A 13736-nucleotide genomic window follows, 5' to 3' on the forward strand; every position below is an offset into this window, starting at 1 on the left:
TTGTGTGTAGATTGATGAAGGAAAACAGCTATTTAATCGATTTTAGAATAAGGCTATGAAAGTCAAGGGGTCTGAACACTTTCCAAATGCACTGGATACCAATATACAACGGCACCATGTAAAATGAATGTGTTGGAACTCAAATTAAAAAGCAGCAACTCCAAATGAATCCCGGCGCTCTGAAAGAGCTGCAGGTAGGAAAATCGGTTAATATTTTAACTTTCGTCCTGGGAAACAAATTCGGTAAACAGTTGAGATGTTTTACAAGTAATCCTCATGATCATTTTCAAAGGGATGACAGTCGGAGCTTTTTGTCAGCGGGTGCAACTTGGATCTGAAATGTTGGGGTGAAATGAGACGCCCTAATCAAGATGTTTACCCAGATACACATGCACAGTCTGTGGAGAAACAGAGAGCAACAGACACACATACACACACACGCACACACACACACACACACACACACACACACACACACACACACACACACACACACACACACACACACACACACACACACACCAACAATACTTTTGATGTTCGAAGAACGTAGCCGTAGCTCTTGAATATACATTGGGTAGTATAATACATTGTTTTGTGATTACTTCAGACAGGTACACAGGTCTGTGTGTACTGTGCCGCTGAGAGTGTTTCTCTCTGTGTGTGTGTGCCTCTCTCTGTGCGTGCGTGTGTGTTGCTCTCTATTTCTCCACACTCCACAGCGTCTGAAGTTAGACGCTCCAAATTGAATATGTCGAAGATCTGAAGTCACACATGGAGCGCTTCATGATATCTGATCCTGTCATGAACTGGACTGTTATTGGTTTCTGCCAAAAAAATACTATGATTTCAGTTGGTGAGTGCATCAGCCGGTCGCCACACACGAGACACACAGACAAACACTCATGGACACACACACACGGACACAACATGGTCTGGCTCTGCCTGGAAGCTCTCTTTTAACATGGATAGGAGTTGGGTCTCCCACCAAATCTACTCTCTGACTTCAAAGCACTGAAAGCAACAGTCCACTCTTGACAATATCAGAGCATTCAGAGGTTGCAACCCAAAATGGCATCCTATTCCCTATATAGTGCACTACTTCTGACCAGGGCCCACAGGGCTCTTTATAGGGAAAAGTGTGTAATTTGGGGGACACACATACTCTCCAAAACAATATTAACTACCACTTGGTTGATGTGTCTTTGACAACATGGGAAGACAAAGCCTGTGTGTGTGTGGTTGTTGTGTGTTGTGTGTGTGTGTGTGTGTGTGTGTGTGTGTGTGTTGTGTGTGTGGTGTGTGTGTGTGTGTGTGTGTGTGTGTGTGTGTGTGTGTGTGTGTGTGTGGTTGAAGTCGGAAGTTTACATACACTTATAATTCACTGTATCACAATTCCAGTGGGTAGAAGTTTACATACACTAAGTTGACTGTGCCTTTAAACAGCTTGTAAAATTCCAGAAAAATTATGTCATGGCTTTAGAAGCTTCTGATAGGCTAATTGACATAATTTGAAGTCAATTAGAGGTGTACCTGTGATGATTATTTCTAGGCCTACTTTCAAACTCAGTGCCTCTTTGCTTGACATCATGGGAAAATCAAAAGAAATCAGCCAAGATCTCAGAAAAAAAATGGTAGACCACCACAAAGTCTGGTTCATCCTTGGAGCAATTTCCAAACGCCTGAAGGTACCACGTTCATCTGTACAAACAATTGTACAATTGTCCCAAAGTATAAAACACTATGGGACCACGCAACCGTCATACCGCTCAGAAGGAGACACATTCTGTCTCCTAGAGAATGAATGTACTCTTGGTGCAAAAAGTGCAAACTCAATCGAACAACAGCAAAGGCCCTTGTGAAGATGCTGGAGGAAACAGTACGAAAGTATCATATCCACAGTAAAACGAGTCCTATATCGACATAACCTGAAAGGACGCTCAGCAAGGAAGAAGCCACTGCTCCAAAAGCGCCATAAAAAAAGCCAGACTACGGTTTGCAACTGCACATGGGACAAAGATCGTACTTTTGGAAAATGTCCTCTAGTCTGATGAAACAAAAATAAAAACTGTTTGGCCATAATGACCATCGTTATGTTTGGAGGAAAAAGGGGGCTTGGTCGCAAATGGGTCTTCCAAATGGACAATGACCCCAAGCATACTTCCAAAGTTGTGGCAAAATGGCTTAAGGACAACAAAGTCAAGTTATTGGAGTTGTCATCACAACGCCCTGACCTCAGTCCCATAGAAAATGTGTGGCAGAACTGAAAAGGCATGTGCGAGCAAGGAGGCCTACAAAACCTGACTCAGTTACACCAGCTCTGTCAGGAGGAATGGGCAAAATTCACCACAACTTATTGTGGGAAGCTTGTGGAAGGCTACCTGAACATTTGACCCAAGTTAAACAATTTAAAGCAATACTACCAAATACTAATTGAGTGTATGTAAACGTCTGACCCACTGGGAATATGATGAAAGAAATTAAAGCTGAAATAAATCATTCTCCTACTATTATTCTGACGTTTCACATTCTTAAATAAAGTGGTGATCTTAACTGACCTAAGACAGGAATTTCTACTAGGACTAAATGTCAAGAATTGTGGAAAAACTGAGTTTAACTGTATTTGGCTAAGGTGTATGTAAACTTCCGACTTCAACTGTATATGCATGCATGCATGAGGGCGCGTGTGGCCGTTGTTTGAATACGTGCCTTTGTGTGTGTGTGTGTGTGTGTGTGTGTGTGTGTGTGTGTGTGTGTGTGTGTGTGTGTGTGTGTGTGTGTGTGTGTGTGTGTGTGTGTGTGTGTGTGTGTGTGTGTGTGTGTGTGTGTGTGTGTGTGTGTGTGTGTGTGTGTGTGTGTGTGTTGTGTGTAGTGTGTGTGTGTGTGTGTGTGTGTGTGTGTGTGTGTGTGTGTGTGTGGACGTGTATGTGCGTGTCTGTGTTTTTTCCTCCCATCCGGAGATTTAATGAGATATAGGATATGCACGGAACACGTCAGAGTTGAAAGAATCAGTCACCGGTGGCTAGTGTGCTGATACATCAAGGGTAGCACCTTTACCCTGAAAATGCTAACTCAGGAGGGCAATTAACTCCTCCGCAATGAGGGTCAGAAATTAGTTCACGATTTCTCCCCTGTGGACGCGAGGCCGGGCATATACGTCCCTTGTGTGTGTGTTTATGTGTGTTTGTGTGTGTGTGGGGGGGGGGGTGCTAGGAAGCTGGGAGATGCATGCAGGTAAGGCCCTCCACAGAGTAATTATCCACAACCTCAGGCGAGTTTACATCAAGGCATTGTGGGTGTTTTTTATTTGTTTTAGCGTTGTTCTTTTTTTCTCATCCAGTATTTGAATTAAATATCAAAATGCACATCAGTAGCCGGTGTCCAGTGACTACACTTAAAACTGCAACCATTTGCATATTTGTATTGATGTTGGAAAATGTGATCTCTAGACACACATCTCGAGAATTAATATGCGTTTGATAGTTATGCTCTGAGCAGTTCATGCATATTCATAAGCCTTAATGTCTGCAACCAGTATCATTGTCCGTCAATATAAAACATTGTATATTGTTTTATTTTGATTCCTGTGAACGCCAAACTCCCATGAACACATTCTTCACATTGGAAATCTTTCATGACATATCCTAATTAAATAACCTCCTATTTAAAATAGTAGCCTGAACTATGATCAGGGCCATCAGCCTTCTATTGCATTTTGTTAGATCTCAGATCGAAAGCATGCATTGAGAAGAGTCAAGAAAAAAAGATAGAATATCAAATTAAAACTCAATATTGATCATATAAATCATATAAGAGTTGGTGAGGTATATGATTATAGCCTAATGATTTATTATGACTAGGCCTACTATTCCCCTCAACTGTTGGCACAACAATGGCCGTTATCATGAGGCAAGGCGCTGAAAATATTGACCTAACAAATGAACATCAGACGCTAGAATGCTTTTAATTCAATTATAAAATCCAATTTTTTATTTATTTAGCCAGTTTTGTTGCAATTTTGACTTTTACACTATATCCGAGTGGGCCTTACCATTTTATGATGTCAGATAGTAATTCGTTGCACTGTCTACTCCATATATACTGAACAAAATATAAACGCAACATGTAAAGTGTTGGTCCCATGTTTCAGGAGCTGAAATAAAAGATCCCAGAAATGTTCCATATTCACAAAAAGCTTATTTCTCTCAAATGTTGTGCACCAATTTGTTTACATCCCAGTTAGTGAGCATTACTCATTTGTCAAGATAATCCATCCAATGACATATCAAGAAACTGATTAAACAGCATGATCATTACACACGTGTACCTTGTGCTGGAGGCAATAAAAGGCCACTCTAAAATGTGCAGTTTTGTCACACAAAACAATGCCATAGATGTATCACGTTTTGAGGGAGCTTGCAATTGGCATGCTGACTCCAAAGCTGTTCCCAGATAATTTAGTGTTCATTTCTCTACCATCAGCGGCCTCCAACATAATTTTAGAGAATTTGGCAGTAAGTCCAACCGGCTTCATAACCACAGACCACGGGCAACCATGCCAGCCCAGGACCTCCACATCTGGCTCCTTCATCTGCGGGATCGTCTGAGACCAGCCACCCGGATAGCTGATGAAACTGTGGATTTGCACAACTGAAGAATTTCTGCACAAACTGTCAGAAACCATCTCAGGGAAGCTCATCTGCGTGCTCGTCGTCCTCACCAGAGTCTTGACCTGACTGCAGTTCGGCGTCGTAACTGACTTCAGTGGGGAAATGCTCACCTTCGATGGCACTGGCATGCTGGAGAAGTGTGCTCTTCACAGATGAATCGTGGTTTCAACTGTACCAGGCAGATGGCAGACAGTGGGTATGGCGTCGTGTGGGTGAGTGATTTGCTGATGCCAGCGTTGTGAACAGAGTGCCCCATGGTGGCGGTAGGGTTATAGTATGGGCAGGCATAAGCTACGGACAACGAACCCAATTGCGTTTTATCGATGGCAATTTGAATTTGAGATACCATTACGAGATCCTGAGGCCCATTGTCGTGCCGCTCATCCGCCTCCATCACCTCACGTTTCAGCATAATGCACTGCCCCATGTCGCAAGGATCTGTACACAACTTCTGGAAGCTGAACATGTGCCAGTTCTTCCATGGCCTGCGTACTTACCAGATATGTCACCCATTGAGCATGATTGGGATGATATGGATCGAAGTGTACGACAGTCTGTTCGAGTTCTCGCCAATATCCAGCAACTTCGCACAGCCACTGATCTAAACACAATACCCCATAATGTCAAAGTGGAATTATGTTTTTAGAAATGTTTACAAATTAATAAAAAATTTAATGTCTTGAGTCTAAGTATCAACCCATTTGGTATGGCAAGCCTAAATAAGTTCAGGAGTAAAAATGTGCTTAACAAGTAATACATTAGTTGCAATAGTGATTTTAAAACCGCTTCAGAGTTTTTTTGGCTGTGATAGGAGAACTGATGGATCAACATTGTAGTTACTCCACCATACTAGCATAAATGACAGAGTGAAAAGAAGGTAGCCTGTACAAAATAAAAAATATTCCAAAACATGCATCCTGTTTGATATGAGGCACTAAAGTAAAACTGCAAAAAATGTGGCAAACAAATTAACTTTTTGTTTTTGTTGGGGCAAATCCAACACAACAAATCACTGAATACTAGTCTTTATATTTTCAAGCATGATGGTGGCTGCATCATGTTATGGGTATGCTTGTCATCGGCAAGGACTGGGGAGTTTTTTTAAACAAAATGAAACAGAATAGAGTTAAGCACAGGCAAAATCCTAGAGGAAAACCTGGTTCAGTCTGCTTTCCAACAGGCACTGGGAGACAAATTCACCTTTCAGCAGGACAATAACCTAAAACACAAGGCCAAATATACACTGGAGTTGGTTAACAAGACAACATTGAATGTTCCTGAGTGGCCTAGTTACAGTTTTGACTTAAATCGGCTTTAAATTCTATGGCAAGACTTGAAAATGGCTGTCTAGCAATGATCAACAGCCAACTTTACAGAGCTTGAAGAATTTTCAAAAGAATAATGTGCAAATATTGTACAATCCAGGTGTGCAAAGCTCTTAGACTTACCCAGAAAGACTCACAGCTGTAATCGCTGCCAAAGGGGATTCTAACATGTATTGACTCAGGGGTTTCAATACTTATATAATCAAGATACTGTATATTAGAGTTTCATTTTCCATTAATAAAAAATGAAATAGTAGTGGGCCTCCCGAGTGGTGCAGCGGTCTCAGGCACTGCATCGCAGTGCTAGAGTAGTCACTACAGACCCGGGTTCGTTCCCAGGCTGTGTCACAACTGGCCGGGATCGGGAGTCCCATAGGGCGGCGCACAATTGGCCCAGCGTTGTCCGGGTTAGGGAAGAGTTTGGCCGGGGGGCTTCACTTGGCTCATCGCGCTCTAGCGACTCATTATGGCGGGCTGGGCGCCTGCAGGCCGACCTCGGTCTTCCTCCGACACATTGGTGCGGCTGGCTTCCGGGTTAAGAAGCATGGTTTGGGGGTTCCTGTTTCGGGGGACGCATGACTAGACCTTCGCCTCCTGAGCCCGTTGGGGAGTTGCAGCGATGTATAATAGAGTATGTTGTGTAGATCGTTCACAAAAATGGACAAATTCATTTTATAACACATCAAAATGTGGAAAAAGTTGAGGGGTGTACATACTTTCTGAAGGCACTGTATACAGAACAATGTGTTTGGAACCTCAAACCGCAGTAAAATCGCAATACATATAGAATTGTGAGAATCGCAATACCTAACGTGTCAGCACCTAAGTATTGTGATAATATCGTATTGTGAGGTCCCTGGCAATAACCTACTAGCTAAGTGGCTAGCTTTAGTGTGTCCACCCACTCTGCCCAAAGCGCGATTTCGTAACCTAATACATCCAATTATCCATTTTTAATCCCACCTTGTAACACAACAACATGTGAAAGTCAAAGGGTGTGAATACTTTCTGAAGGCACTAGATTATCCATGTTACAACATTTTATTAAGATAGGCCTTGAGAATTTTAGTAGACTTGAACAGTAGATCTTTGGCGGAAGTTCTATGAACCCACACACCTCCCTATACAGTCCAAAAAATGCTGGGTTGAAAACAACCCATTTTATTTTATTTCACAGCAAAAATTATTCTATTTGACTCTGCCACAGATAACGTTTGGTCCCAGTCTAAAAAGAGTCAAATGTACTCTCGCAACAGAGCAATTTTTTCAGAGTTGTACATGCTCAATTTAGTGTTGATATTTAACTCTGCATCATTGCGTTTCACTATGTACAGTATTCATTGAAAATAACTTCCTTTTTTAACTCTGCAGTGTTGTTCAGTGTTCTAGAGTGAATTGTTTAGAGTAATGTATTCTCTCAATAAAGTCAATATAATTGCGTGGAGTTAAACTCAACACTTTTGGGGTTTATATGGTCCCATTTGAGATGTAAAGCTGTGAAGTCTGATTTACATATTTCGTAATGTGACATATTATGGTGGTTTGCAATATTGACATGTAATATCTAGTGTTATCCATTAAAGAGGGAGCAGGAGCAGACTGGGACCAGAAGTCGGCTTTGGCCTTTCTAACACACCTGCCCATTTTTATCTTCGAGGACCCCACACCAGCCCATAATTTTTCTTGAGGCCACCATTATTTAGACATGTAATGATCATTTTGCACACAAAAGAAAACAATAGGTTAGACAGGCCCACTGGGTTATCTGGTATGTGCCAGAAATGCCAGTCCACCCCTGAAAGGGRGAATGTCCAGCCATTTTACATCACCCAAAACTTACATTCAGMATGCATGTCAGAGCAGGAAGGAGAATCCTGTTGTTAGCGACTACTGGAATAACAGGAATAGCCTTCTCAGTAACTTTAATTTGTATTTTAACCCATCCAGTTGGGTTGTGTGAATAACCCAACATATTGGGTTGTTGAGATTACCCAAACATKAGTTAATTTTAAACATAAATTGTGTATTTTTTACTTTCATGCTGGCAGGTCTTTCTCTGGGTAGAGAAATCTACCTAGCTCAGCCAGCCATTGGCTACTCCTTCAGAAGCTGGAAAAACAAAGGTGTCATTGTACTCGATTCATGCTTCATGCTTTCTGTTAAATATACAATTTCAATCCCTTCGCAGCCTCATAGAGGATCTAGATACTTTTTCCAACCTCTCTGGATTACAACCAAATTATGATAATTGTACTATATTATATATTGGATCACAAAAAAATTATGCTTTTACATTGCCGTGTAGTTTACTAATAAAATGGGCTGACAGTGATGTGGACATAATGTATTTCATGAAAATACGTCAATCAGTTTTTGAATATGTTGGTAACACGTCTCGGGCATAACAACACCCGCGCCAATATATCCTCCAAACACAGGCTTCGAGGGCATTATCACGTAATTGTAGTAGTGTGACAATATTAGCTGTAGTAGCGATACGACAGTGGCTGAGGTGGATGTTGTTGSTAATTTGGTAGCATTACCCTTTTCACGATTAACTTTCAGACTTCGTTTACAAATGATCATCATCTGGTGAGTGGCACWGTTTTTTTGTTGCAGCTCGCGTTCTGTTAGCTATCTCTTTGAAAATAATGATTGAAACATTGTTGTATTTAAACTTTAGATCATCGGTTAGTGTGAAGAACGTGATAAAATCTATTTGCAATGGGAAGTAATAGCTGGTTTGTTCATTTCATTTTKGACATCAAAKGGTTGTGCTTTTGTATCGGTATGATTTCATGGGGCCTACCGGAGTGAATGGGCATTTTATTCTTTATCAGTATTTGATGCGGTGTGTCTGCTGTCGCCTGTCTATCAGCCGCGTCTACATTCTGATGTGACGCTGTTGTTGTCGCTATTGGTGACGGTGTGACAGTGGTGTTGGCTGCCATAAGTTATTTTATGCAGTGTGTCGTGTTGTGTTTTGTCTCTGTGTGTGGCAGCCCAAAGCTTGGCCTGTTTTTGATCTTTTCATAATGTCATCAAAAAGTATTGCTCCTCCTTCACTAGAACTAGAATGGCCCGACTACAGAAGATATTATGTCAGGTGGAGCTACGTTTTCTGTTATTTTCTAGATTTTTTTGGTTTGATAAAACATACTGGACAATGTTTTGTCCCTCTGAAGGCATAGGTCTCATAATCACAGTTCACCGCTGCATGCTGGGTTAACCTAGCAGCTGCACTGTACAAAAAATACTGTAAAAACAAAGTTTCTTTGGAATTGAATGTAACATACTAGAGGCGTCACTACAGACCCTGGTTCAATTCCAGGCTGTATCACAACCGGCTGTGATTGGGAGTCCCGTAGGGCGGCACACAATTGGCCCAGCGTCATCCGGGTTAGGGTTCGGCCGGGGTAGGCCGTCATTGTAAATAAGAATTTGTTCTTAACTGACTTGCCTAGTTAAATAAAATAATAAATAGATAAATACTTAGGTTATTTTCAGGTGTGGCTCATTAGGAGCTTGTCTTTCTGATATCTTATTGGCCAGCCGTAAGAGTAAATTACATTCCTGTTCATAATTTTAAGTTTACATACCGCAAACAAAATGTTGCCAATTTGACACATTCTTCTAGTTATTTATTACATATTATGATAAGGGACTCCACCTTATTCTATTTTAACAATGGGATTTAGGTAGGCTTTCAGGAAACTTATACACTGCCATACACCTCATTGAAACTTCAAAATTGTCTGTTTGACCTCAACATGCGATAACTATACAACAGAACAGACAAACAGGAATGTCATTTACTCTCATGGGTGGCTAAAAATAACTATTTGAAAGCTACGCCTCCAGTCTTCTGATCTGAGTCTGACCCGCTGAGTCATACAGTATCTCAACAACCCAGCATTTTTTTGTGTAGTAGCCAAACTTAATTTAGACTTGAAGAAGGAACGGAAATGTGAGGACTTGCCATGCGAACAGTAATTAATACTGTTCCACAACTAGATAGCCTATCCTTACCCCCTTGTTAGTTTTGAACATCATAAATAAGATGACCGGGAATGTGCCGAGGGGGGGTGGAGGGGGCAAGCAGCGGCTGGCTGGGTCACCATCCATCACGTCTCCTACGCCCAGTAAGCGCTCGAGTTGGACAACAGGCAGCGGAGAGCCAAGAAATCCGAGCTGTGGTAAGAAAAACACATGCTCCTTCCAAAATAACAATGCGCTCCTGTGACACTCACAACCCACCGCCCGTTGCGATTCAAATGTGCGGCATTCTGACATTGTAATGCGCAGCAGCGGTATTGTGTTACTTTGGCTTGCAGTTTGAACTTGGCGGGCTGTTCTTTCAAAAGAAGGGGGGTTGCATTGTCTCTGCAGTTTGTCATAAACGACACGTTTTTGCGGGATTTGAACTGTAACCAATACTAGAACATTTTCCTTATTCTCTGACCTGCGACGCATCTTCAAGAATGTGAAGGCATGTCTTCAGAAGTGGCCTATATCAGAGAACCTAAATGGAACAACTGTAACAGCCAACAAGTGTAACTGTCAGTTCACAATGCTTGGAAGTGGATTTGTTATAGTCTAGCCCCCTTCACTTGTCTTCTGCCCTAATCACAATATGAGCCTTCTCGAGACTTTTGTTATGAGAAGGACACACAAAATGTAACGTCAAAATGTCATAAAGGGCAGAATCCACCGCTCTGACTCTGGACTAGAAACACCTCCAATMGTTCTACAACTTCTCCCAAATTAGTGCTTTTGGAGAGGAAGTGTTATGTCATTCATAATCTCTCATCTGTCAGTAAAATATCACTTTCTGTCAAAGAAGGAAACAGCCTTGAGCAAACCTCTGTGCCCTGTGCTAGACCTCAGCTGCCAGTCGATGACATGACAAAGGAGGTAAGGCCAGTAAAATCGGTAAATCCACCGACACACGGAGATAGAGTATGTAGGCCTACAGTACGTAAATTGGTAGTGTTGATATTTTTCCTATAATCGGTAGGCCTACACAAKAATTCGTTTTTATTACAGTATTGGTTAGCTATTAAATTAAACAATATGAGCATTTGTGGTGTATCTGCTGCTAGCTCATTTTGATTGTTTTACTTTTAACATTTTTTATTTTTTTTAATTCAGTGCTATGTGCCCAAATAATTATTAGCAGCTCATAAATATTAGTGTTGGGGTGGCAAGAACATTGGTTTGAAAATGTTAAATGTATTTGGTATTTGTATGGTCCTGGGAAACTGTATTTTAGAAGACTCAACTTGCCTTTCCTAAGTCGTAAACAATGTCACACACTGTAACGTTCGTCGTATGGAGGAAGAGAGGAGGACCAAGGGACAGCGTGAAAAGTATCAATTTTAATAGAATACGTTAAACAAACAAACAAAATAACGATAAACGAGGATAACACGAAACGAAACAGTTCTGTCTGGTGCAGATACACAAAGACTGAAAATAACCCCCCCAAACCCCAACAGAAAACAGGCTACCTAAATATGGTTCCCAATCAGAGACCATGACTAACACCTGCCTCTGATTGAGAACCATATCAGGCCAAACACAGAAACGGGAAAACTAGACCCACTCAGCTCACGTCCTGACCAACACTAAAACAAAGAAAACACAAAAGAACTATGGTCAGAACGTGACACACACACACATATACAGTGCATTTGAAAAGTATTCAGACCCCTTGACTTTTTCCACATTTTGATAAGTTAAAGCCTTGTTCTAAAATGGATTACATTTTTAAAAATCCAGATCAATCTACAAACAATACCCCATAATGACAAAGCAAAAACAGGTTTTAGAYATTTTTAAACATTTCTAATAAAATAATTAATGAAATAATACATTTACATAAGTATTCAGACCCTTTGCTATGAGACTCGAAATTGAGCTCAGGTGCATCCTGTTTCCATTGATCATTATTGAGATGTTTCTACAACTTGATTGGAGTCCATCTGTGGTAAAATTCAATTGATTGGACATGATTTGGAAAGGCGCACACCTGTCTATAATGAGGTCCAACAGTTGACAGTGTGAGTCTGAGCAAAAACCAAGCCATGAGGTCGAAGGAATTGTCCATAGAGCTCCTTGACAGGATTGTGTCGAGTCACCGATCTGGGGAAGGGTACCAAAAAATGACTGCAGCATTGAAGGTCCCCAAGAACACAGTGGCCTCCATCATTCTTAAATGGAACACATTTGGAACCACCAAGACTCTTCCTWGAGCTGGCCTCCTGGCCAAACTGAGCAAATGGGGTAGAAGGGCCTTGGTAAGGGAGGTGACCAAGAACCCGATGGTCACACTGACAGAGCTCCAGAGTTTTTCTGTGGAGATGGGAGAACCTTCCAGAAGGACAACAATCTCTACACCACTCTACCAATCAGGCCTTTATGGTAGAGTGGCCAGACAGAAGCCACTCCTCAGTAAAATGTACATGACAGCCCGCTTGTAAAAATTACCAGTATTTTTGTGGGGGGGGGGGGTCCATTGTGAGCGCCAACGTCTTCTCACATTTGTAACGACTGGTTACGCTTTAAGAATATCCAACGAATCTCAACTGATTGGATATCATTGTCTCATTCAATTTAATTGCCAAACAAACCTTTTACTAGGTTGATCTATGGATACGGWCCAAATTAATTTGTTCCAACCRATGAGACATTTTAAACTTTTCCACATTAACCTAGATACAGTGACGCTTTCAGGTTAATTAAAGTTTAATTCCCAGATAGCCTATACAGGTATGATTAATCATTAACATTGATTAAATCAATTACATTTTCTTTTGCAAGCTCGTTGAAGCCCAAATCCCACATTACTGATCCAGTATTGATGATTGATTAACGTCTCTAAATAGATTAAATACGTTTTTGCAATGTCCAATGACTCAAAACCCAAAGTTTGGAGAATAATTTTTATATACATATATTTAATGTGCAAGCTGTCAGAGGGGATGGCCCCCATTCTCCCGCTAATTAGTAAACCCCCACCCATGGACAGATTGATTGCTGACCTGAGCAGAAATAGCAAAAAACACCCTCCAAAATAAACCATCAAGCGCAGGCATTGTAAAGGTTTAGCCCTGATGTATGGCCGCCATCAGAGATTGACATCGGTCCAGTACCGCAGTGCACAGCAGAAGCACGAGCAAGAAATGGTTGACAAGAAGGGACAAGGAACCAGGAAACGAATGGCAAATACTTATGATGACAAACGAGCACAAACTCTTCAACAAAATTGTCTTAGACAGGAACAAAAACGTCTTCTACAGGAACAACTCGATTTAGCTAACATGAAATATGACGAAGTCTACGCAAACTAGATAAATCTGGCAAGTTATCTACAAACAGGGTGCGCAACTTGATAACAATACATAAGGTTTTGATCAACAACACTCAAAGCAGTAATGTTCTAGTCCAACTGCAGCAGACCAAAGATGGTCAATGAATGAACACGATGACCAAGTTGGATGAAAAAACTGTGGAACTCATCGAAGTCGCTGATCAAATGATTGATGAGAAAACCCAGGTGAGAAAGAGAAAAAAAATGATTTCTAAGCAAGTGAAGGATATCTCATCACTGAATCTCTCGCTCCGCACTCAAGACCTCTCTACCTGCAAACCATGAGTGATAAGTATGAGGCAGAACGGGGAAAGTGTGACACTCGCGTGTCTAAAATAAGTACTCTAAGCGCCCAAGTGGACTCTGCGA

The sequence above is a fragment of the Salvelinus sp. IW2-2015 genome, linkage group LG16, assembly GCF_002910315.2.
Source record: "Salvelinus sp. IW2-2015 linkage group LG16, ASM291031v2, whole genome shotgun sequence".
Taxonomy (NCBI): Eukaryota; Metazoa; Chordata; class Actinopteri; order Salmoniformes; family Salmonidae; genus Salvelinus; species Salvelinus sp. IW2-2015.